The sequence below is a fragment of the Mauremys mutica genome, chromosome 7 (genome assembly GCF_020497125.1).
Source record: "Mauremys mutica isolate MM-2020 ecotype Southern chromosome 7, ASM2049712v1, whole genome shotgun sequence".
Taxonomy (NCBI): Eukaryota; Metazoa; Chordata; order Testudines; family Geoemydidae; genus Mauremys; species Mauremys mutica.
The window spans coordinates 10,005,782-10,031,010 of NC_059078.1; the positions used below are offsets into that span (position 1 = coordinate 10,005,782).

The following is a 25,229-nucleotide window of genomic DNA, read 5'->3' on the forward strand; positions in this document are numbered from 1 at the left end:
AGTCAGGGCCGGCTCCAGGGGTTTTGCCGCCCCAAGCAGCCAAAAAAAAAGCCGCGATCGCGATCTGCGGCAATTCAGCGGGAGGTCCTTCGCTCCCAGCGGGAGTGAGGGACCCTCCGCCGAATTGCCGCCAAATACCTGAAAGTGCCACCCCACTCCGGAGTGGCCGCCCCAAGGACTTGCTTGATAAGCTGGTGCCTGGAGCCGGCCCTGATCCCAGTGTGCAAAGTTTTTTTTTGTTATGCATCAGGCCAATTTAAAAATCAAACCAAAAGGAGAAACAAAACAGCTATATTCCTTCGACCGTGAGCTTATCATGGCTGAGTCTGTCCCTTCTCGAATGTCTGTAAAATACCTAAGACATCCTAGGCACCCCTTAAACAAACAATAATAATATCCACATTCCAAGGGAAGGCATACCGTGTTGCTGACATAAACCACAGGAACAGCCAGATTGCAATATTTGCTTGAACTCCATGAATTTCATCCTGCCTGAATTGATTTTTTTTTTTTGGCAACAAAGAGCTAAAGAACACATTATCCATAAATCTATTAATTTGAAACAGAATAGAATGTGTCGGGATTTTTTTCTTAACATGTATTTTTAAAAATAAATAAATAAATAAATAAAAATAGCTCTAATTCTTTGATACATTTAATCATTCTGTAAAATTCTAAATTTAAAATGAAATCATTTTATATTCAAAGAAAGTCAAGAGAACAGCACTGACATCACAGCGAACGGCAGCCCGCTTAACGGTTACATCAGTGTTGCTTGTTGCTATGGTGCTTAACCGACTATTAATTTCTGAAAGAAGGTGATTATAAAGCAGCCATATGAAACTCAGTCAGATGACACCACTTCAATACCAAACACTGACATGTGTTACTCCTGTCTTCTGCAAGTTAATTTTATGAATCACTACTTTTGTGATGTTAATATTCCTTTCTAACTTTAAACTTACAGAACTCAACAAAAAGAAAAGCAAGGAGTTAAGGTAGAAGTAAAGGATTTTCATATTGTTTTTAAAAGAGAATGCTTTCAGGGAGCTGATTTTGTTGTTTTGGTTTGGTTTTGCTATGCCCCAAAAGACCAAAAAGCATATATTTTAACGGTTACAAGGGTAAGAAGGAGTAACCAGATTAAGAGCCAAATTCTGCTCTTACACTGTTGTGTTAGCCCAAATCAAAGCAGACATAATGCCAATTTGACCATCTCTTGGGATTCATCTTATGTAATGGAGTCTTCAGCTGGCTAGGAGACTGAAGCCACTCTGACACCACTCAGTGGGGAGGAGTGGGGCATCTTTGAGAGAAAGAGGTTATGACATGATTCCCAGCTGCAAGGAGAACCAGTTGGATAATAGACAGCCAACATAAATTGTAGAAGATTGCTCTCATTTAGACCGAGGACAAGACTGGTGGCCAAATGGCCCCAGAGGCAGCTGGGTGTGAGCCAAAAGGGCCACCTTTGTGCTTCAACTGAGGGTCTAACCCATTGGTTTAGTTGGAGATGAACACGGTTCAAGTTAGGGCAGAATATGGTTAGAAAACTTTGTTAGAGCCCAGTCCTACAGTCCTTACTCACGCAAATATTCCCATTTAAACCCAGGGGCTACTTCCGCAAGTAAGGAATATTCATGGGGTTTGCAGATTGGGCCCATATATAGGCAGGTCAGTCTATACAAACTAAGTGCAAAATGGTATTTGTATTTACCTACTTTAGTTGCTTCTGCAAAGCAATCTTCACTTACAGCCACCCAAAAAGGTCACTCTTCTTACCCTGGAGACAAAGAGGATACCACAATGTCATTGGCAGATCAGTGCTAGCGACAACATCTGAAGCATTTTCATTGTTACCACATTAGCAAGTACAAACATAAATAAAACAACAAATGAATTCAATTGTGTTTAATGGTGAATGACTTTCAGAGAGAGTTAATAAAAACAATAAAGTCACAGGACTGCTGCTTATCAGTACCAGCCAGCGTGAGGCTCTTCGGTTCAACAAGAACAATGCGGTGTTTGGGGGGGAGGGAAGGGAGGGAGAAGAAAAAAAAATCCCTGAAGATGAGACATCTTTGTTCTCTACCATAAACTTTCTTAATCTTGATGTCTATCAATTTAGTTTCACTTTGAATAATATATGACTCACGTCCTTTGTTTCAGAACCCAGACTTGCTTGAATAGGTCTCTGCTTAGTTAATTTTTCTGTGTGTGTTTGTAACCCCTGCAATTCTATTTATGTTCTCTCTCTCCTCCCCTCCCCTTTCCAAAAGATACAGTCCTGGAGCAGATGCATCTTTCATGCTTAATTCAGAAAGTATTTTACTTGTAAAAAGAGGACACAAGCACCCCAAATACACCAGGTGCAGAGGGTTAAGAAGAAAAATGGGTGTCAGTAAAAAATAGGGTTGAAAGGAAGAACAACAGCAAGTGTGTTACCATGTATATCGCTGCATCTTGTGTACTCTCTCTTATGCAAAACACTATGTAATCCTTTAAGAAACATGACAATCTGCCACTTTCTGTTCATGTAATTGGGATCAACATATGGTACAAGAGAAAAGAAAAACATTTGTTTATTAATTTAGATCAAGTTACTAACAGTGTTTAGAATTAATTCCATGTCAATTGACCAAAAGCGTTAATAGAATAAAACTAACATAATTTCACTGAAATGTTGATTTTCTAAACAGTGTGCCGAAGAACACACAATATCTAATATGTTAATTCAGTAGAGACAGACAAATATGCAAGCATTTGCTGATCTAGACAATAAAACATGAAACAAACTCAATGAAATTTTGGTGTGTGAAATAATAAGGCTGCATAAAACTTTGTTTCACAAAATTCACACGGTAAATTTTATTTTGCAAAGACAGAATTTTCATAATTACATGTCACCTTTTCACCTCTGAAAAATGACGTTTTTAGTACAACAAAAATGTTTAAAATAAAGATGAAAATGGAAAGTACTGTATTTTGATTTTTTGCTAATTTGCAAAAATGTGAAGAATTTTTAATACACGTCTAATGAGAAGTTTTACATAGTTCTAATAATAAAATATCGGAGACTAAGGTCCAAGACCTATAAGTGCTTGCAAGCAGTCCCACTGGCTTCAACGGGATTACTTCTGTAAGTAAAGATTTTCTAGATTGAGGCCTGAAAAGACAGGCACAATACTACAGTATAATAGGCAGGTCTCACTTTCACTACACTGTAAAACATCAAAACCTTGCAAGGAAAATACATGAACGCTGGCAAACTATTTACTGTTAGAGTCACAGCAATAAAAGTTTTTATTCCACTTTGCTGTAGATGTGATCTTGATGGGTGACCAGATAGAAAATGTGAACAATCAGGACAGGGGTGGGGGGTAATAGGTGCCTTTATAAGAAAAAGCCCCGAATATCGGGACTGTCCCTATAAAACCAGGACATCTGGTCAGCCTATCTTGATCAGGTCCTTTAAATCTATTTTCATCTTTATCAGTTCTATTGTATCTATTTTCTGGATAGTTCATGCAAACCTGTGGTATTGCACTTTGCAACACAGAATAGATTTGTAAGACACAAGCAGATCATATTAAAATTGAATTTTAAAAATCCCAAAATAGCTGAACATGACTACTTCAAATAAAATTCACTCTTGGTAATGTCTCAAATCCCATATAACATTTGCCTATTTTTCTAAACAGCTGTGGAGCATATTCAGTACACATGCTACAAAAAAAAAAAACCCAAACAACCCCAAACTAGTGTTTGCTCAAGGGAGGCGAGCATGGTCTAGCAACTTGAACACAGGGCTGGAAGCAAAGATGATTATTTCAGTTCTATTAGGGAATCACTCACTGACTGGGTATGTGATCTTGGGCTTAGATCTACATTTTCCAAAAAACACAAGTTTGAGCAGCCTGAGAACCCCAAAACTTTGACATGCAAATTTAGGCCCCTATCCTGCAAACATCTGTACACGAGTAGCTTTATGTTTGCAGGTAGTCTCATTGACTTTAATGGCACTGCAGCCATGAGTAAAGTTACTAACAAGGGTAAGTATTTGCAGAATGGGGATTTTAGTAGACATGATTGAAATGTTTGGCCTTAACCACTCTCTCTCTCTCAGTTTATCCACTAGTGAGATGGGGATAATGGCAGGAAATGCCTATCTTTGCAATGCACTTGGAGATTTTTGGCTAAAAGACATTTTTACTGTAATTTGTTAAAGTAGGACTGTTTGGGGGAGAAGACTGTCATTTAAAAAAAAAAAATACAATGCCGGCAATGATTCTAAATGGATTAAGAGCCTGATCCAATGCATATTGATGTTAGCGGAAAGACGCCCATTGATTTCAGTGGGACTTGGATCAGGTTCTGAGTAGTCACACTAGCCCTGAGTCTGCTCCCACAGAAGACAAAATAAGCTTTGCCGTTGAGCTCACAATAGGATTGTTCCCTACTAGCTTCGTCCTGCAACCTTTACTCACACAGGTAGCTTCTTCAGTGGGACTAATCATATCCGTAAGAGCGAGTTGTGTGAGTGCTGCAGGATGGGGCCCAAATTGTGAGTGATGATTGTAAAGCCATATTCAATCAATAATATAAATCAGACAATGAAATCGAGGGGGTCTGGGGAGGAAGATTGTACTAATTAAACAGTAGTACTTTATAGTACTAGAGCATGTGTGGCATTGCACAGAAGCCAAAATGTGATGAACAAAGTTCTTCCTCCCACATATACTGGCTCCCTTGAGTAACTTTACACAGGTGAGTAGTATCTCAATGAGACTTCTCACTTGCAGAAAGTTGCTTAGGAGCATAAGTGTTTGCAGGATTATGCAGGATCGGGGTCAACATCCCTGCCTTGAAGAGCCTACAAGGGATAAATATGATTAGAAACCAAAACCTCTGGGGGAAAATCTCCATTTCAATACCTAGAAAGCAGTCTCTCTTTTTAAGACAGTTTCAGAAATTTGATTTAGTATTTATTGATGGATTGATTTTTGTTAGCGACAACTTTAGTTTCACAATTGAACATTTCTGTTTTAATTATTTACTGCAAGGCTTCCTAGAAGCACTGAAATATAAAAACCTCGGAACCACAATTGGTTTGTTTTTTTTTAATTGCGAGATCCAATAATGGAATAATACAGACTATTTTTGTCCTTCAAATCTAACCAAGTTATATTTAAGTCTAGACAAGCAGGCTGATATTTGCCTTCATTATCTATTATCTTTATGATTTTATTTTGTTTTGGAGTGGGGGGGGGGGGAAGCTTAGTTTGAAAAAAAAAAATTAAGGGCTGCAAAGAAGCCAAAAATGAATTAATGTACTTTTATAGGCTATTTTGTTTATAGTTCAACTTTTTTTTTAATTTAGAGAATCTGATGTGCATAATGATTTTGCTAAACAATGACTAGTAAAGAGGTGCTCATAGGCCTTCATCAGAAATGGCCTCTTAAACCAGAGCTGAAGTCTGAAAACCTAAAAAATTTAAAAAACTGAATAACCACAATATAGAAGTGCTTCCACAATAGTTATCAGGATGGTGATTTTTTTTTAATTGTGCGATATATATTGACTGTCATGAGATACTGTAGGCGCCATATTCTGACCCAGGTGTCATTATTACCTATTTGGAAAGTGAAATGATGGTGAAAATGCAAAGTGTGTGTAAGGCAGGATGCATTTATTCACCTGGTCTTTGAAGAAGGGTAGATGGATTGTGCCACAGGCAAATGTACAGTGTTTGTATTTGCTGATGTGCTGCTGTTTGGTGGACGAAGTGAGCTGCTCATATTGTACTTTAATTTTTAATAATTTGCTGGATGCTCAAAGCCCAGGTATGGGCACTTTTTATTTATTCTAAATTGAAATAAAATAAATATCATGAGGATAAAGCTAAGCACTGAAAATTTCCTCCATTTAAAATAATATTTTAAAATTTCATTTCTATCAAATGTTGGAAAAGAAACACTCAGGTTTGACCAACACCCCTATACTAATTGCAATTCATGTAATTTTTTAAAATCAATTATCATATATAATACAAGTACAGCTAACAGGTAAGTTAAGTACACATTGCTTACAGTACACAATTTGAACTATGGTCATCTGTCTAGCATCTTTTACTGATACACTGGTTATTTGACTCATATGAATTACTTAGCATAAGAGAACTACTAGCCCTTGTTGCTTTCTTCAGACTTAAGGACCATAACATGTTCCCAGAAAGTATCAAACCTGTCAAATGTCCAATCAAATGATAAGAGAACATCTTACAGAATGTTAAGAGAGCAAAATGATCAAATCTTACAGTGCATTTTAGCCTTGCAGCGTCTTCACGGTTTCTTAAAATGACTCTCCATACATTAGTTAATGCCAATCTTAACCATTTTGAGGCTGTGTTATGTCTCATCTTGAAACTTGACCTCACATATAACTGAAGCAGTAACATGAAAGATTCCTCCCCAACCACTGTGGAACAGCCACTGAATCTGTAGTCTTACAGTGTTACTCTGGCAACATTTAAAGACAAAAAAGTGTTACTTTCAGTACCCACAACTGTGAAGTCTATCTTTCAAAACTACACACTTCTGAACCCAAAACTACACAATTCCGAATACACTTCCACAAATCCTTTTGCGACTTGTGTGCTATTGATTATTTTATTTACTCATTTTTGGTTTAACAGAAACTAACCTTCTAGCTTTCTTGGCTTCAAACATAATATACATATCCCCATTTTACAAATGCTCCATTGCGTGATATTTTGCTCTTCTCAGTGTCCATTCTTTTGAACCGTCTGTGCTAGTATCTTTCAGATTCTTGTGAACTTACATTTTGAATCTTTTTTCATGTGAGACAGACAGCACTAGTCTAATAAGCTGTTCTCCCTCCCTCCCTCTCTCTCTCATACGTAAAAGTCTTCAGCCTGCCAAGAAATCAGCAATGCAGAAGCCTGCCCATCTTTACAGGGAAAAAAAGCTACTCTCTCTTACCTTACAACAAAGTGATATCCTTGGTCATGGTCATGTGAAAATATTTTTGAGGTATCCTTTAACAGCCTTTAAATATTGAAGCCTAAAAACAATATTTGCTGTTTTACCTTTGAAGCTTTAACAAAAGCTTTGTTTTAGCATTTACCTTAGTGTGCAATAAGAGTTAATAATCAAATCCATCCCAACCCCCACAAATGTTAAACAAAAAGATAAAAGAAATGCAAATAGCTATTGTCATGGAAAGTTAAAGTACCTGTCTGTATTTTTAAGTGAAAACTATTATCTCTATCAATCAAAATTTAAGAATACAATAGCGCTAATCACACAAGGTGCTTTGACTGAGGTACTTTTCCTCATAAAAAGTTTTTTTTTTAAAACCAGAGTATAAAAGTAATATACTTACAATTAGATATGGTATTTGTAATTTTGTTATTAAAAACTCTCACCAGTCTTATTGTTAACAAATGCTTCTGAGTCTGTAGGCTGATTTGCACCCAAGACGACCAAAGTCCCTACATATTTTAATAAGATTGATGAAATTTTATTCAGATGCTCACACTTTCCAACATGTGGTGGAACAGCACACTCTTCTGTTTGAGACGAGTTACTCAAATGAAGGAAATAGTTAATTGGTAACCAAAACTGCTACTGGCCTTGATACACATTTTCCACATTTCTCCAAATACTCTATGTATTACAACACTCTGCTTTGAAGATGTGCCCTTTGTCATTTTTTTTTGGTTTTGATATAAATTCTCTCTCATTTGACTCTGAAAAGGAAGCTGACATTCTATAACTATTAAAGCATGCACTGTATATACAGTAGAATGTACTGTACAAGCACACTGCACGGATTTTCTAGAAAGTAATTTTTAAAACTAATTTGTTCAGACTGAATCAGAAACAGAGCTGTAGAGTTAAGTATGAGAGCAAGCGACAGTAATTACATCTATATTAAAAGAGCTGGAGATTAAAATGCCTATAGTAAACAGTTAACCTAGGATGCCATTATGCAAACTCTGTTCTCATGGAGAGATGTCTCCCACACTGAGCAGCAATAGGACTGTCATTTTTCCCCCCCCCGCAATATCAGGTTTCCTACTCTATAGCCCTGGTACTCTGCATCATGGCTAACATCTCTAGTGTGCTATTAATATCAATGAAGAGACTATTCAATTTCCACAAAGAAAAACCTTCCTATGACAGCACACACATTCTGGTGAGGACCCTTGCTTGGGAGACAATAAAGACAAGAGTTTCTTGCTGCTTTTACAGTTCTGTGTTGCACATTGTTTGAAAGCTTTCGGCAAACAATGGAAGCATTATCTTCAGGATAGTTACAAAACAGGATTTGTTAGTACAAAGCATAAAGCTGACTCCTTTCCTCCGCCCCTCTCCCCAAAAGAACCTGTCTATTGCAATACAATATTTAGCTCTCCGTTCAAAGGTATACTCCAGAAGCACCTGTATTCTTGATCTAATTCACTGCAATAAACGACCTCAGCTGACCAGGACTGCTTTAAGGAGGACTGGACCATAAATAATATCAAGCATTTTGTGCATTTATAAAGGGGAAGAGAAAAAAAAAGTATCATTTTAATGAAGTACAAACTTACCCATTAATGAGGAGGAGCAAGGCTTTGAGCTGTACAATAATTCCCAACCCACTGCAGAAAGTTGAGAGTTTGAAAACACGAAAGCACTTTAACTATCCAGGCTTTCTGTGCTTCAATACTGGCTGCAGGGTAAGGAAGCAGGACTGAAGGTATGTGGTCTAAACACAACAAAAGCCACTGCCTTACTCTAGATTAAATATGCAGGAAGAGGCCCCTTTGCATAAACACAAACACTCAGCAAATGAGTAACTGGCTCAAATCAGACGCCTGCTGTGCATTCTACCTGTCCTGATCTCTGACAAGCTACACAGCCTGTTTAAGGGGATAGTAGCTAAAAAAGCACACAGCTAAAGTCTGTGCTCACATAATACTAAATAATAACAGCAATAATATGAATCATATTCATTTCTAATCTAGGAACGGTTCTGGCAAAATAAAATTAAATAAAATAAATCATTTGTCAGCCCCACATTGGCTTTACCACATACCCCACCAAAACAGAAACAGACCAAAACACCACCTGAAAACTCATTTTCACTCCTAATAAAAATTCATTAGCATTCCAGTCCATTCTTTTCCTAAAAGGGGACTTAAAATTAATAGGGAACAGTCACTGTTGAGTTATAACATAAAATCTGAATTTCGACAATCTGCGCTGTCCCTCTATTTTCTGTTTTGTACATAAAAGACGACATTTCACATACAAAGTATAGTTTTAATTATTAAAAGTTTAATGCACTCCTGTTTATGTTATGTGGAGGAAAGGAAGAAATTTCTGAAGATTTTTTTTTAAATGTCATTTCTAAAATAGTCCTCATAAAAGTATCTCAAAAATATATTTACTTCCAAAAACAACTAAAATGACTAAAGACCACGTTTCCCACCAAACACCCCTAAACATTTATTATTGCAATTAAATATACATAATGTAATGCCACGATGTATTCTCGTTTCCAGAGAAAATAAGTATATTCTAGTCGCATTCATCCTTATACCCCAAGAACAGAATCAGAAAGCAAAATTTTTAAGCAATTGGATTTCACTAGTGTCCCTTCCTAACTTAAGGAGTCAAATCACATTGACCTTTTATTGTAAGTCCTAACTACATGTTGGTTTTAGTAATTTAATTATTTTTTAATAACTTGCAGTATTAAACGATTGCTATTGAAACATAAATAAGATTATACTCCTCTGCCTTCTTTTCTAATGCTGCAGCCTACAGTGTGATATGTACTGTACACGACTGCCCTACGTTCCGTACCTAAATTTCATTCTGAAACATCACTTACACAAAAGAGGATTTGGGCTTAAAAAGAGGCACCATATATTCGCTTGGATTCCAAAGCATGCAGCACGGCTGATTTGGTAGGATATTGGATTCCGCTAGCGAGGAACAAGAACTTTTCATTTGACTAACCTATTTTATTACCCTTCCTTGCACTCCTGTAGCATGAGGGGAGGAGAGAAGAGGCAGTTTTTACTTTCCCTTGCATATATTCACGATCAGAGCAAAAAGAAAAATAAAATTGCTATCATGAGCCAGTAAAGTCTAACAGGATAAAAAATCCGCCATGAAGGGAACCCACAAGAAATTTTAGAACCCCTATATTGTTCACTATTTTTGCATTGAAATGACCTTCCAAATAAGGTGTTAGATAATACGGTTCACATAGACGATAGTGATCTAACCTTGATGCAAATAAACCATAGAACAAAATTTAATCAGTATATCACTGTGTAAAAGCCTTTGTCCATCCCAATGGAGCTTCTAATGACTGTTTTGGCAGTTCTGGCTGGTAGTTATGCCTCCCTGCTCATATATATCTCATACTGGTTGAGCAGGCTAATGGAACTGCTGTTAGTGGAATCCAATATTAATGCTCTGTATCGTGCAAAACTAGATGCAACTGAATATATTATACAATTATAGGTAGTATCTAATTCCATAAGTATTAGATACTGGACTCTAAATTAATATTTTAATAAGGAAAGTGAAATAAATACCACATTTCAGGTAAGGTGTCTATGCATTCTGGATCTGCCAGTCTTCCTGATGTAAGACTGCTCTATACCGAAGCAAACAGAAAAAAGACATAGGACTCTGACAAAAATCTGTAGGCAAGCTTTAGATGCTGAGTGACACATACTGATGCACAGAGTCAAAGATGTCATCTTCATGCAAGCTCCACTAACTATAAGCTTGAGAGAAAAAGAAGCAAAAAAAAAAAAAGTGTGGGGGGTGGAGGGAATGGAGTAAGACCTCCAGAAAATAAACAGGGTGTACAGTTTCAAAGGCTACAGACACAGACATTTCATTGTTCAAGCCAATTATCAGTGGAAAATAATAACAACAGATGGATTCAGAGTCACTGACTTTTCATATGCACTTCATCTCTGCACAACAGATGATGAAATGCGAGAGCTATCTCAAAAAGGCAAAACATCTTTCAGTAAAAGAACTCTATACTCCAGATGGGGACCTTCTAAGGCAGCTGATTATCTTCTTATAATGTTGTAAGATAGACTTACTAAAACATTTCAAGAACTGATCAGATAGGATGAGTACAATGGCATCATTATTAGAAGTAGTCTCTTCAGACTTGTGACTAAAAACAGTCAGAAATTTCAATAAGGTTAGAACTGTATGTTTCTTGTTTTCACATCAATTACTCTTGGTTCCAAATAAAGGGCTCAATCCCATAGTTTCCAGGCTGGGAAGGAATTCAATGAGACTTCTGCCTGAGCAGAATAATGCAGGATTGGGCCCACCACTTGGGAATCTCTGTACAGCAAAAAAATAAAAAAACCTCTCCCCTAAACAGGTACTACTCACGTGAATAAGGTGGCCTTCTACCAGTGTGCGTCTCACCCACAGAAAAGAAGAGATTAAGCATATTTACAATTATTTTTATAGTTTCCAATGTAATTGTTAAACACATAGGGACCTGATTCTTTGCCTATGTACCTACAGTGAAGTAAATCAGGAATAAACCCAACCAAGTCAATGGAATTACACTGGCATATAACTGGTGTGATAGAAGCATCAGGCCTGTAGATTGTAAATCTTACTTAAGAAACCTCTTAAAATAAGTCATCTTTTATGGGAAATAAAGCATAATTTGCTTTCAAAGGGAAATAACAAATATATGTAAATTTTGGTGGTTCCGGTGATAAGCAGTTCCAACAAATGTCACATAAACATCCAGTTAAGAACCACCTACCTATCATAACCATCTCCCACTCAACCTGAATACCACAAAGTATGTGTTTTTGATAACATGAATCAGGTACACCACAATTTCAAAACCTAAAATAAGTAATGGAAACATTAGCTCATTAATCTTTAAGACAACATTTCTTTATTGCAAGAACACTACATAACTAGCAGATTTAAAAAAAAATTAGTTTGCCATTTTTGCCGTTCATTCTCCAAAACACACAAGGAAAATTTAAAAAGTGACACTTCTTAAAATCAATATTCCAAAGGGCGCTGGGTACGGAACACACACACACACACACGCAACCTGCCCCTATTGCTAACTTATTTCAGAAGTCAAAAACTATTTTTAAGCACAATTCTGTTGACTCAACAAATTTAAAATCATGTAAAGGGGGGAATGGAAGTGAAAAAGCACAGTATTCCCCATCTTTGCAATGCACTTTGTCAAAAGTGAATTCAGAAGGGAACACACAAGCAAAGAGAAAATTTTGCCCAAGGCAAAATTCTGCAACTGCTTTAAGAAGCAAACAAGTACACAAAAGATGTGTAATACAACCATCTGGCTCTGCTCATGCTATATCAATAATCTCCAAAGTTTATCCCCACCTCCTTATCCAGCCCACACTGGCAAAACCAAATGGCATCACTTATGCTTCCCGCCCATCACATTTTAAAATGGTATTTAATATGCCACATTTTTGCATTTAATCAATTTCATAAAGGAAAAAAATATTTTAGCTTCTCGCGTTATTAGTTCTGCTTTTTCTACTTATTGGGAGCTACAAAACCACTAAGAAAGTCCTTGTGGTAAAGGCACTCTCATATCAACACACTGCGTCAGGTATCTGGATAACGTACTGGTCAAAATTTCAATCTCATCTCTTCTCTAGTTTTGTGTGTCAGAGTGAAAATGGAGAGGGTGAAGAAGGTTGTGCCCAACAAAATCACCTGCTCAAAAAATATGGGTATGTCGTATCTGATTTTGGATTGGATTCTGGATTTTGTCTCCAAATGGGATGTGAGAGAAGAAAATGTGGGGAAAAGAAACTAAATATTATTCACATTTTTCCATCTAGGATTTCAAATATTTGCACCAACTATTTTAAACTGCCCACAGTCAAGGAATCAGTTTGCTGTAAGCCATTGCAGAAATTAATATTTACCTGTAGAGGTGTGAGGCGAGAAGACTGGAACATAACAATACAAGTTTTTCCCTTCTTGATGGGCAGGCATAGGCACATCTTATCTTACTTACTAGATAGGATGGATCCCAGAAGGCAGCACTGGAGCATGTGCACAGCACTGGATGAAAATATCCTCTCGTGACAGTAAAGGTAAAAAATGGTTTCAAAAAATGTATAGCACCACAAGCTCATAAAGGAGGATTCCTCTCTGACTGTACTCTCTCCATGTTATGCTTATTATCCTGTCCCAGACATCTGATACAGGCCACCAACATGCTGGGCTTTTTCACCGATGACATTCATATCATGTATTATGAAGCCTCCTCTTACACAACTTGCCACAACATAGGAAAAGGTTGTGTTCTCTCAAACATGGCCCCCTCACAACACACAGTCGCTCACACACTCATTTGCCAGCCTCCTCTGTCCATCCTCACAAATCACTCCTCTTTCTGTGCATACCACAACATGTCCAGTTAAAACCCACTTCAGTAAAAGAATTGTTGAGCACAGCTGGTGTGGTTTCAACTATATGTTCAATATCTCCTGAATCTATTGGGAAGAGGGATAAAAGATGCAAATGTCTGATAGCTGGAACAAGTGCTTTGGTGCCCGAACAAGCCCTATCATGAATACAAGCAACAGCCATCTCTCCTAAACCCAACTCCCGAGAGGCATCTAGCACCCCCAACTCCCACTGAAGAGCATGGGAGTTGAAGGCATTCAGCAATTTACAAGAGGAATTCAGTGTCGCTCAGGCCCATTAAGAAAGGACGTGGATGGAGGTAGAAACAGTACACAACGCATTTCGTGCACAACGTGGTTGCTGCACGGCATAATTTATGCTGCCTAAGCAGGTCCCTCTTATCCGAAGGTAGGTTGTGAGCCCTACATGTTTAACTGAAAGAACAGTTCGCTTTTGTTTGGGGTTTATTGTGTTCTTTAGGGAAAAATCACCAGTGTAACCATCATGATTCATACTGTGAAAGCTTGACATAAAAATGGTACCAAAAACAATACTTCAAAGGTATTTACAGAGCACCAGTCACCGCAGTATTGAGGTGCTGACTCAAAGCTCTTATTTTTAATTGACTACCTTTCTATAATGACATACCCAAGTCAAAATTCTGTTCAATGTTAAAAATGCTGCTCTAAACCAAATAAAATGTGCTTTCTGAAGGAAAAAACAACCACCACCACCAAGAATACACCCCTTCTCTGCTTCCTGACAGTCCTGACTCAGGCAAAATGCTGTATGGAGCATACGTAACAGAGGCAACATTTGACCCTCTAGCAATAGACTTCCGATCCATGGTTTTCGATTTTCAGAATGAGAGTACTGACTGAAACAAGCTTAGCATAGCTCTCAAAGACTCAGCCAGAGGGAGGCTCCCTCTTGGTTAATCTAGTAGAGCTGATGCCCATAGACCACAAGAAGTCTCTGGTTTGAGTAACAAGTGTGGTTATCTGCAGGACACACACAGCGAATCCAGCCACCGGATGGGGGACTGCACTAATTGCTTAAGTCTGCTCTAGTGTCTGGCCATCAGTTGGCAGGCACAAACACATGGCTGCCTACCAGGCATAGGTTAGCACAGCTGGAGCCAGATGACTAACTATTAAAGATATTCTTCCAGTGTCAGCATCTGGCTCCTTGGCACGCTCCATGTACAGTTGAGCTGGTTGTTTCAGAGACGTCTCTCTAGCTCTGTCTTGCAAAGCGGTTAGGCTGCTGTGGAGCTGCACGGACTATTTTTTTCCTCCTTTAAAAGGTGAAATGAAAAGCTTTTCACCTGCCAAGACATAGGTTTTGGTATCTGATTTCATGCGCAACTGTTGATGACACCACCGACACCTAACGCAGAACAAGAAATCCAGCTGCTTAGATATAAGAGAAGTCATTGTTCAGTGGAGGAGAAACACAAATCCTAAGCACTCATGACCTTGGTACGGAGGCAAATGGGATTATTTTCTTTGGAAATAAATATATTTATATTGGTTAAGTCTGTACCTATATTCAGGCTATCAGTCTGGGATCCTGAACACTTTGTTAATTTTTTTAAAATCCTTTTCAGTTTGATTTTAATATGAGATGTCTCTGACTTGACTGTACAACTTCTTTGTAAGAATTAATAACAGTCTTCCACAAACCTAGGGCTGGGTGAACGGCTCAGTGAACTAATCCACACCTGGTCTATGTAAAAACGGGCTCATATTTTCCAAACAGAAATAAACCCCCTTTATATGAACCAGGTTTGGATCCAACTGCTAAACCATTCCCACATTCTACACAGGCTTTTACTATGATTAAGGAAAGAGGTGGTGCTTAATGGGTGCACATGGATGTCTGCAGACACAACAGCTCCTTCCTGAGGGCCAGTCACGTATCAGGAACAATTCTGAAACAGAATTAAACTCTGTGGGGCAATTCTACCCTAAATTATACTTGCTGCAAATGCAGAGTAACAGCCATTTTACATACAGCAGTATAGCAGAGAACAATTTGGCCAGGTCTCTTTTCTCTTCCCAAGAAAAACTAAGCCTGTAATGCAAAATGACTGAGAACTACAAGCTGCCCATGCCAAAATACAATATTAATGTGTGCAAAGATTAATTTAGAGAAATACAAAGTCTAACTAAAACATCGTAATACCTTAAAATAATGCTTTACGTTCAATTCCTGCGCATTTTTCGAAACCACCGAAACATAATGAAGTTTTACTTTAAACATAGCATTTATAACTCATGTCAGGCTCTTAAAGTAACTTGGACCACACGCTAGGAAAATGTACTTGCTTGTACATTTGCACAGCTTACAAATTGAGGAGCATATATTGCCTTCCATCCACAGACAGAACTCCCATTGGCACAGACAAAGGTTCTATGCATGGATCAAAGACAATACGTGTACCTAAGAATATATATATTTTTTTAATAAATTGGCAAAAAAGTAGAATCCAACGGCTAGTGTATTTTTGTTGCCTTCACGGCACTTCTTCTACCTTCTCCCACTTATTTCACAAGTGCTCCACTAGAAATCTTTGTGGCAAGGATTATGTCATACTGTCACAAGATCAGGTGTGAAGTATAGGTATGAATAAATATATATCCACAACCACATTTAATTTTCAGTGGTTGGGCATCAAGGGACAAAGACGTTTTTATGCAGAAGTATTAACCAAGAGTTTAATTTTAAATGGTCTGGATTTTAAAAAAGCAATCACTACATACGGTATGGGCCTAAAAGAAACAAAAACTCTCTCCCTTCCCTACTTTCGGAAAAAGCAATTCAGAGTTTTAAAAATGACTGCTCTTTATATTAAAAATACAGAGTGCTTGATTATTTCTTCTTTTAAGTCACTGATACCATGCAGGATAATTGTACTTTATGCATTGGTAATAAAAACTCTTCACTGAAAAGAAATATATATTTTACAGTAATCAGGGAGGAACTATTTTGGTACCTTTTCACGAGTAGCCATTTACTTTGGCACTGAATTGCAGCATGTAGGAAAGAATACAGTATATGTGCTAACACAAGAAAAACTAGACTCTAGGATGAATATACAGAGAAAGACGAATTTAAAGCAGCCTTCTTGTGTTCTGACATAAGAATATAAAAATGACACGAGCATGAAAAGATTAGTTTACATGCTTTTCAATCACAGCTGCCGCTCAGAAACCACGATACCTTTAAAATGACATTCTAAGGAAACAGATACAGTGTGGCTGCAGCAATGGCTAGATATAGCTAACATGAAATTAAAAGGGCACTTTTTATTTACATCCTTCATACAGCCCTGAGCTGCGGCACAATTATGACAAGATTTTTAGCATGATTAATTTAGAAATAATCTACTGATAAATAAGAGTGCACTGCAAAGGATTTTGCAGAGCAAATTTTTATCACCAGCCTTAGATGTCAAAACACAGTTTCAGGGACAGGGAAAGAGCAAGCTACATCTTCTTAGTTAATATTTAATTGGGTGCTAAAGATTCCTTATACAGGACCTCTGAACCATCACTGACAACTCCACAGTGTGTCCCTATCTCTGCAAAGGATGCAGGCCCTGTCTGTATAAACCAAAATAACATTAAATTTAATCAAACCATTCAATTAATAAATCACTTGAGCGGTCACTGCAGCCCAAGTCCTATGTAATTTCATAATTTTAAAAATATTTGCACTCTGCAACCACTGATATTGGCGGCAAAGTTCCATAATACACACTTAACACTTGAGTTGGAGAACAAATTTATTTAATAAATGCAGAGGTAAGTGCAGTAATGCCACACCACTCAAACTGCCAAATCACTTACAGCATCTTGGGAGAAAAAGCAAATACACTTTTTCACGATTTAAAGGTACGTCGCTGCTATAGCTGGATTCTCAGGAAAGCCACCTGATTTTCTGCATTTGCTCTGTCACAAATTGTCAGTTGACCTAGCTATTCTGAAGGGCAACTGAAATAGGGGCTGGGGAATCAAGATCACCAAGTCAAAGACACATATCCTTTGCCTTTTTGCAGTGCCCTCAACTGATCTTCCATTCTTCTCCTTTGATCTGTGCCCCTTTTCACTACCCTTTCCCGTTCTCCTCCCTGCCTCACTGTTCTTCCCTTTTTGAGGCTCTCCAACTCTTCTTTCAATAAACCTCATTGCTCTCCTAACACCAAGCCCGCTCCATTGGTCCAGTCCTCATGTCTGCACCTCTCTTCCCATCACACCCTGCTCCCTCATCCCATTTCCCCCCAAGCCCACTCTTTGGGCATCGTGTTGGGGATGGTGGTGGCAAAGATAGCCATTGTAAATAGAGCAGGAGAGGGAAAAGGAGAACAACAGAAGAGAGGCATTTCATCAGGCCAAGGGGAGCTCAACAATTTCCAGTGATAGCAATGGAAGTTCCTTAGCTCCATGAAAAAAAAGTCATGGGCAAACTGGTTTGCATCCATATTCCCTGATATAGGATTCAGCCTTCTAATGAAAGTAAAATGGTTACATCTGCAGGCCCCTGCATGTAAGAAAGTCATGCTAGCACCATGAGTGAGAGAGAGGTTGGCTTATTTATTAACCAAATAGCGACCTTCAATGAAGAGATAAGACAAACCAATAGATTCCCTCACCCAGCCTTTGGGCCTGAGTTGTGTGCACTAATATACAGTTCACATTTATTCATGTATAATGCAGCTTTAAGATTCTTGATGACTTTTTGATACTAAAGTTGATCCATATTTCACACACACACACACACACCCCAACGTTTTGCCCTGTCCTGGATTAAGGATAGTTCTTGGTGATCATTCTAATTGTTTCCAGTGCAAAGTAACACAGGGAAGTTTTCATTATAATATTCTTCCTCAAGCCAATGGATGTACCTCTACATTCACCACCCTGACAAATAGTACAGCTCTTGAAAGTCTGTTTATATTAGTTTTATGGACCTATTCTACTGCTTAAATCAGGTCTCATTAAAATTGCCATCTACATGAGTATGCCCACTGGGAAATCTACATGCCAGAGCTACTCCACTTCCATGGGCAGTGCTCAAAGGGGACTGCATATTGCAAATCAGCTGGAGGGGGAGGAGGAGGACAAACAGAAGGACTTCAGGATAGCAAACAAGTTACTCCTCATTCTCCTGTGAATTCAACCAGTACAGCTTTTACTCATGTAGTGCAAAAGCATCCATGAAAAAATATGCTGTCAAGACATCAGAAGGAAAAGTAGGTGTCCCTCACAAGGCCAAATCTGGCTTCAAACTCCCATTTTATCATTGGAATGACAAGCTAATACGCAAACACTGCACCCGACCATCGACACTAAGCACATGATCTGCACACTGGCCCTTCAGTTTAATTTTTAATAGTAAAAGTACTTAAATCTTAGTATAAATTTATTAATGTTCAAATGAATACAATTAAAAGCCATCATTTCATCTTTGTTTTCTTCTGTGTTAATGACCTGGAAGATCTCTTTGTCATTTGTATTAGCAAGGATTATTGCTAATATATTCAAAAACAGTTGTTTTGGCAAAGTAGTAAAAATCTTTGATGATGAAATTTAAAGTAAGGGGACTAATGAATAATATATCTTCTGATTTTTGTTCTGCTGTGATACATATAATGATATATAAAATGTTCATTTATTATCACCACATCTCCTAGGAAGCAGACATGCCAAATTGCCGTGTGCGTGTGTCACAGAGAGAGAGAGCAAGAGAGACTTATGGGAATCGTTTATTATACAGAATGTCCTCCAAATATATAGTCCTAAAATCCCAATTTAGAAAGACATTTTTAAAGCTAAATTCTTCAAAAATGGCTGCCCTCCTGCTGGCTAAAATGAAAACGTTGACATTAAAATATCTAGGGGGGGTGGAGAGGTTTTCTGTTGTGTTTTACAAGTTTCCAACCCTTACAAATTAACTTTTGACTGCATCTAAATCTAGCAATGCTTCTTACTGACAAAAGCACCTTTACACCAAGTTCACTCAAGGAAAGTATTTACTATAAAAGGCATTAACTTTTATGTAACATCTGTGATCTTTGGGTGGGGAAGGGAAACTCCACATAAATGAAGCCTATGTACAACGAATATCAGTCGGATTTTAACACTTACCCAGACAAATGTAGCAATGTTTTTTTCTGGTGGTAGCAAGCTATATTTCTTTCATTTCTCAAAAATCAACCAAAACCACCAAAATACTCTCTTCAGCGTTGGCCTACTTTCTTCAAATAATAAGAACCTCTTTTATGGTCTAAACTTTAATATGCAACAGAAGAATCTGGCAAACATTAGCCAAATAAGCCCTAGCCAGCGTACACAAAGTAACGCATTAGTCAGCTACTTTTAAGCAAAATGGAAAAATTGATCTTTGTCCTCCAACCTCCAAAAGCCCTATATTATTGTACACATTTTGGGGCGTGTTTATGCAGAAGAGGGGATGTGCCTCTCTTCAGATCCTGGTTCCTGCTTTGCCAAAATCTCTAGTTTTGAGTGTCAAATTTGCTGTAAGTTTGTAAACTGATCTCCCCCAACCCCCTCAGTCTGCAGACTGTCCCCGTGCCAAAAAGATAGATATGGTAAAAATAAGCTATTGCAACTAGATTTCTTTTCACCAGAACTACGTACATCATCACCCTAGATCACGCCTTTTTCCTCAGGCCAAACAAAGGACCACAACACACCAAAGGCAAGTGACACCATTCTGAGGCTTGTAGAACTGATTAGTTCAGATGACCTACTTGGAGCCTGTATGAAGAATGTTGAATCTAAAACTAACTCCAGGACAAAATAAATAATAATAATAATAATAATAATAATGGTGAGATGATCTGGAGAGAATGCGCGAATCAGAGAGCAGGAGTCAGCATGGACAAAGTCATGTGCTAAATGGGAGTGAAGGACAAAGAACTTAAATTATAAAACCCAAACTTTAGAAAACTGATCTGGTGTTAACAATTTTTATATTTTGCACAAGGATGAGGAAAATTCTTAACCTCAAAGAATGGATTCCAAAAGTCCTAGAGTTAAACTCGATGAATGATAGTGGAAAGACTATGTGTAATAACATTGAGAAACAGCTAATGCCACAACGGGGAAACAATCATTCATAAATTCAATTTTTACACCTTGCAGACCACAGGAACAAGAGATAAGGAGAGCTGACTCTTTAAAAGTCAGCATGTTTTCTTCTCCTGATGTAGGTCCCACCATTCAGGTGAAAGAAAAGAAAAAAAAAAAAAAAGACAGCCTTCATCCCAGCAATATAAGATTCCCAAGGGGAGAACAGTGAAGTCTCTCTCCCGTACCCATCACCAAACCAAAGGTACATCTCTTTTCTAGGATGTGAGGCAGCAGAAAGGTTAAGGTAAAATCAGTAAGAAGAAAAAGCTTGAAATGACACTCTGCAGCTAGCAAAGGTACTTTGTAACATCTATATCGGTCCGATGCTGCTCATGTCTTTGCTTTCTAACTTTGACTGGACCACTGTATCACATCAAAGTGTTATTTTATTTACAACTGTTGCACACGTGAAGAGATCCAGTTAGGCCACTTTCTGCCACATAATTGAATTCATCCACAAAACTTGACTGGAAATATCTGCATCTTGTGCCCACACTGGACTTTGGGCCTTCCATCTTAGATGCCATGGAAATGAAATAAAGTCCCAAGATGCACTGCTAGGAGAACAGATGTCTGACCCACTAGCACAGGATGCTCCAAAACCATTTTTGAACTGATGGTTTTATCCCATCACCACGTCTCCATTGTGGCAGGTGCAGAAGTAGGAACAGGAAGCTGTTCGAACAACTGGGCTCCACCCTGCTCTGGACCGTGCACTTCCTGGTCCCTCTGCTGCTACCCACTCCTGCTTCCCCAGCTGGACTACCCGGCATTCCCACCCCACTTGGCTCCGGGCATCTGACTGAGAGGTCACAAAGTCCAGTTATTCTCCTGCCTCTGACCCGTGAATATCCTGACCCAGCCTGACTCTGGTTCCCAACTTATGGTTCTGCTCTCCAGTTTGTCTCCTGCTTCTGACCTCCCCGATAACTGACCAATCCAACTCTTGACTCCTGTCTTGTGACTGCAGACTCTGGCTCCAACTACTAGGTCTGTCCGCCCACGATCTGGCCATGACACCGTTTCCTGCCCCTTAACCAGGAGATGGAAGCAGGGAGAGAGGGGGAGAGAGAGAGGGAAAAAAAATCACTCAACCATGAGGCTTCCTTGCCCCCTTCCCAGATCAGGAGAGGAAAAGCCCTGGTCTATACTAGGGGGGTGGATCGATATAAGTTATTCAGCTTCAGCTACGTGAATAACATAGCTGAAGTAGGCGTACTTAGATCGACTTACCATGGTGTAGTCACCACAATGCGTCGACTGCTGCCGCTCCCGTCAACTCTACCTGCACCTTTCGCGGTGCTGGAGTACAGGAGTCGACAGGAGAGTGCTCGGGGGTCAATTTATCGCATCTAGATAGACATGATAAATCGACCCCCGCTGGATCGATACACTACACGCCAGATCGGTGGGCAGCGAGACATACCCAAGTTCTAGTTTGGCCCTTCTGCCACTCAAGCCACTCTAGCTTCTTCCTGCCTCTCGCTGTGCCTCCACTTAGTACAGGACAGTGATGGGTCAGAGACGGTAGCTCTGAGGGATGCATAAGGAGTGCCACTGATCAAGGAATTACTGATGAGTTTCATACTCCACGCTTGTGCAGTGGAGAGAGGATACCTATAATTTGAGGCATGCACTAAGAGGACTTTATATGGTGTGTGTGTGTGTGTGTGTGTGTGTGTGTGTGTGTGTGTGTGTGTGTGTGTGTGTGTGTGTGTGTGTGTGTGTGTGTGTGAGAGACACACACACAGAGACAGAGACACAGAGACAGAGACAGTCAGGCGGACAATAAAATTGAGAGCTGCTAAGAAACCAAGCCCACCCCCTCAATTCCGCCCCCTCACTCTCACACACACACACACACACACACACACACACACAGAATTCCAAGTCAGCCCAAGAGATGTTCTTGTGATACAGAATAAGAAATAGAAAAAAGAATGAGGAGAACAGCATCTGCTCCGTGGTACAAAAAACACATTTCCTTTTAAGAACTGTGTGAGCTCAACACACTCTAGCATGGACTTCTATTAGCTCTAAGTAACTGTTCTATAGGAAACAGTGACCCACGCAGAGCCCAATCAGAATCAGTACCATCTATTCCCGCAATTTAAAAATGTTTACCACCCTGAGTTTTGGAACACTATCAAAGATTCTGAAGTATCCCCCAGCCTCTGCTAAAGAGCAGTAAGCTTTCCAACGTACGCCTCACAAACCTCTGTACTCCATAAACCTGCTCAGCATTTACCTGTGTTTGGATATGATCCAAATATTCTCTACAGCTCTCTTTTACATTTTGTTCTCTCTCTCCAAAGCTTTGGCAACTGAAATCTATTATGATGTCAAAAGGTAGCTGACAACATAAAATGTATCCCGCTGAGTTGATGCTGCACACTGCTAAATTTACAACAACATAAGTATCATAAAAATTATAAGAACTGCAAATTAACCACTGATTTTTTTTTAGTTCACTGACATAAATAATAGTAAAGATCTGGATAACTTCCAAACATCTTTACAACTATTTAATTTGTCAAAATCTATCAAGTGTATTTCAACCACAAACCTGTCCTGTACAGCACATTATCTTTCATATACTTATACTAGCATCAAAGGCAACAAAAATAAAGGTTGTATAATTGCTGTACATCGACACTTTTCCATAGTGGTACATTCGTTTTCCACATTGCCTCCCCATTATTTTTTGTTGAAACTGACACAGCCAGCAATGTTTTAAGACTATTTTTACATTTTGTTTTTATTTTCCATTCTTCACAGTATTGCTTTGGAAGTTCAGAAGGGAACATTTCTTTGTTGGCCGATCTGACCATATTTCTACCCTCACAGGGTTGCATGTTTCTCATGAAGCTCCTATCAGCAAACTTCTTGTTTACTTTACTGTTTGTGCACCACAGGACCAGACTCTGCGACTATAGCTACTTCACAGTTGCTGCAAGGCAGCAGGTAGAGATTTTTGGGCGTGCCACGAAAATGGGGCTATTGCTTTGTTTATAGGGCGTCTTATTTATTTTATTTCTCCGAGTAGTTGTTTTTAAAGAGATATTTACAATGTAGAGTACATTTCTTTTATTTGCCATTGTAGCATTAACCAAACTTCAAGCCTCAGTGTACTTGGCAGTGACTCTAAACTTTGAACATTGTGTATATTAATTACTGTAGACATTACAGGGTCTTATTCATAAATGATTCATTTTAACTATTTCATTGTTAACTTAATTGCATTAGGAAGAGACTAAAGTTGCTCCAGTCATTCATTTTTATTGCATTTTTAAGTGTTTATGCTTTATGAGTATGTGGATGACCCATATCAATTAGCATCAATACAAGCACCTTGACAGTCATTCCTATAAGGAAACAACAAATCAAATAAGTTCTTTGGGACAGGGATCGTCTTTTTACTACATTTTTATACTGTGTGCCAAGAACAGTAGGACCCAGATCATGATTGGTGCCCCCTGATGCTACTGAAATACGGATAAAAATAATAGTTTGAAAGGGAAATAAATCTTAATAGTAAAAAAACAAATCAAAGCAAAATGGAATTCAACTCTAGCCACAGAAGCCATGCACAACGTTGCCCTAGAGATATTACTTCTACCATATTTGCTACAGCAAAGCAGCCAGAAACTGCAAACTTCACTAGATAACTGGCATGAGAAATGAACAAGATTCAAGTTACACGTGGGGTGGGGTGGAGGGAGAGCGGAGAGGGAGCAACCAAGCATAGTGGCAGGAAATGAGCTCTTGAGTGTGCCCATTGTATCACACGAGAGCAGAGTATTAGCACTTTTTGTAGCCAAGGGCCAGATCTTCAGCCTCATTCCAACAATGCAAAGCATAAGAATGGCCACGCTGGCTCAGACCAAAGTTCCATCTAACCCAGAATCCTGTCTTCTGACAGTGGCCAATGAAGGGAATGAACAGAACAGATAATCATCAAGTGATCCATCCCCTCTTGCCAATTCCCGGCTTCTGGCGAACAGAGGCTAGAGACACCATTCCTGCCCATCCTGGCTAATAGCCATTGATGGATCTATCCTCCAAAGGAGACTTTAACGTGGCCAGCTGAAGATTCCATCAACATGCGGGACTCCCCAGTTGTTGCTCCCAGTGTCAGAGACAAGGCCAGGTTGCTGCCACATCTAGCCAGTTCCCAGCTGCTGGAACAGATGCTAGGGGCTACTGGCAGCTAATGCCAGAGAGAGCAGCCCTTAGGCTGCTCCGTCTCACACCAACGATTGGGGCCACAAAGATGGCTTAGTGCTACCTTTGCTGCCCGGCCCCTATATTCACACCGAGTTCCATTCAGATGTGTTTGAAGATAAAATGTCTGCATATGCACAAAAGGGATTGCATGAGACAAATGTACAGGTGCACCATCAAGGCTGATAGGCTCCAAAAGCAGTCACCTCCTCCTTTTTGTTTTAAAAATAGCCTTCCAATAGGTAGGGAAGGATGGGGACTCCAACCCACTCTTTCTACAGTGGTTGCATTTTCAAAGCCTTCTTCTGTTTTGAAAGACCCTACTAGTTTGAGAGAGAGTCACTGTACATAAAATGG

At 39.0% G+C, this 25,229-nt stretch overlaps 1 protein-coding gene across 11 annotated transcripts in view; it reads right to left on the reverse strand.

The window, feature by feature from the left end:
- FOXP1 (forkhead box P1) overlaps nt 1-25,229 on the reverse strand; it is a 498,144-nt gene that overhangs the window by 289,635 nt on the left and 183,280 nt on the right. For 10 of the 11 annotated variants that reach the window (XM_045023137.1, XM_045023134.1, XM_045023133.1 and 7 more), the window contains one exon: nt 1,718-1,783. The gene's annotated coding sequence lies outside the window, so the exon portion shown is untranslated. The remainder of the gene's footprint in view (nt 1-1,717; nt 1,784-25,229) is intronic. The other variant, XM_045023138.1, reaches the window with a different exon arrangement.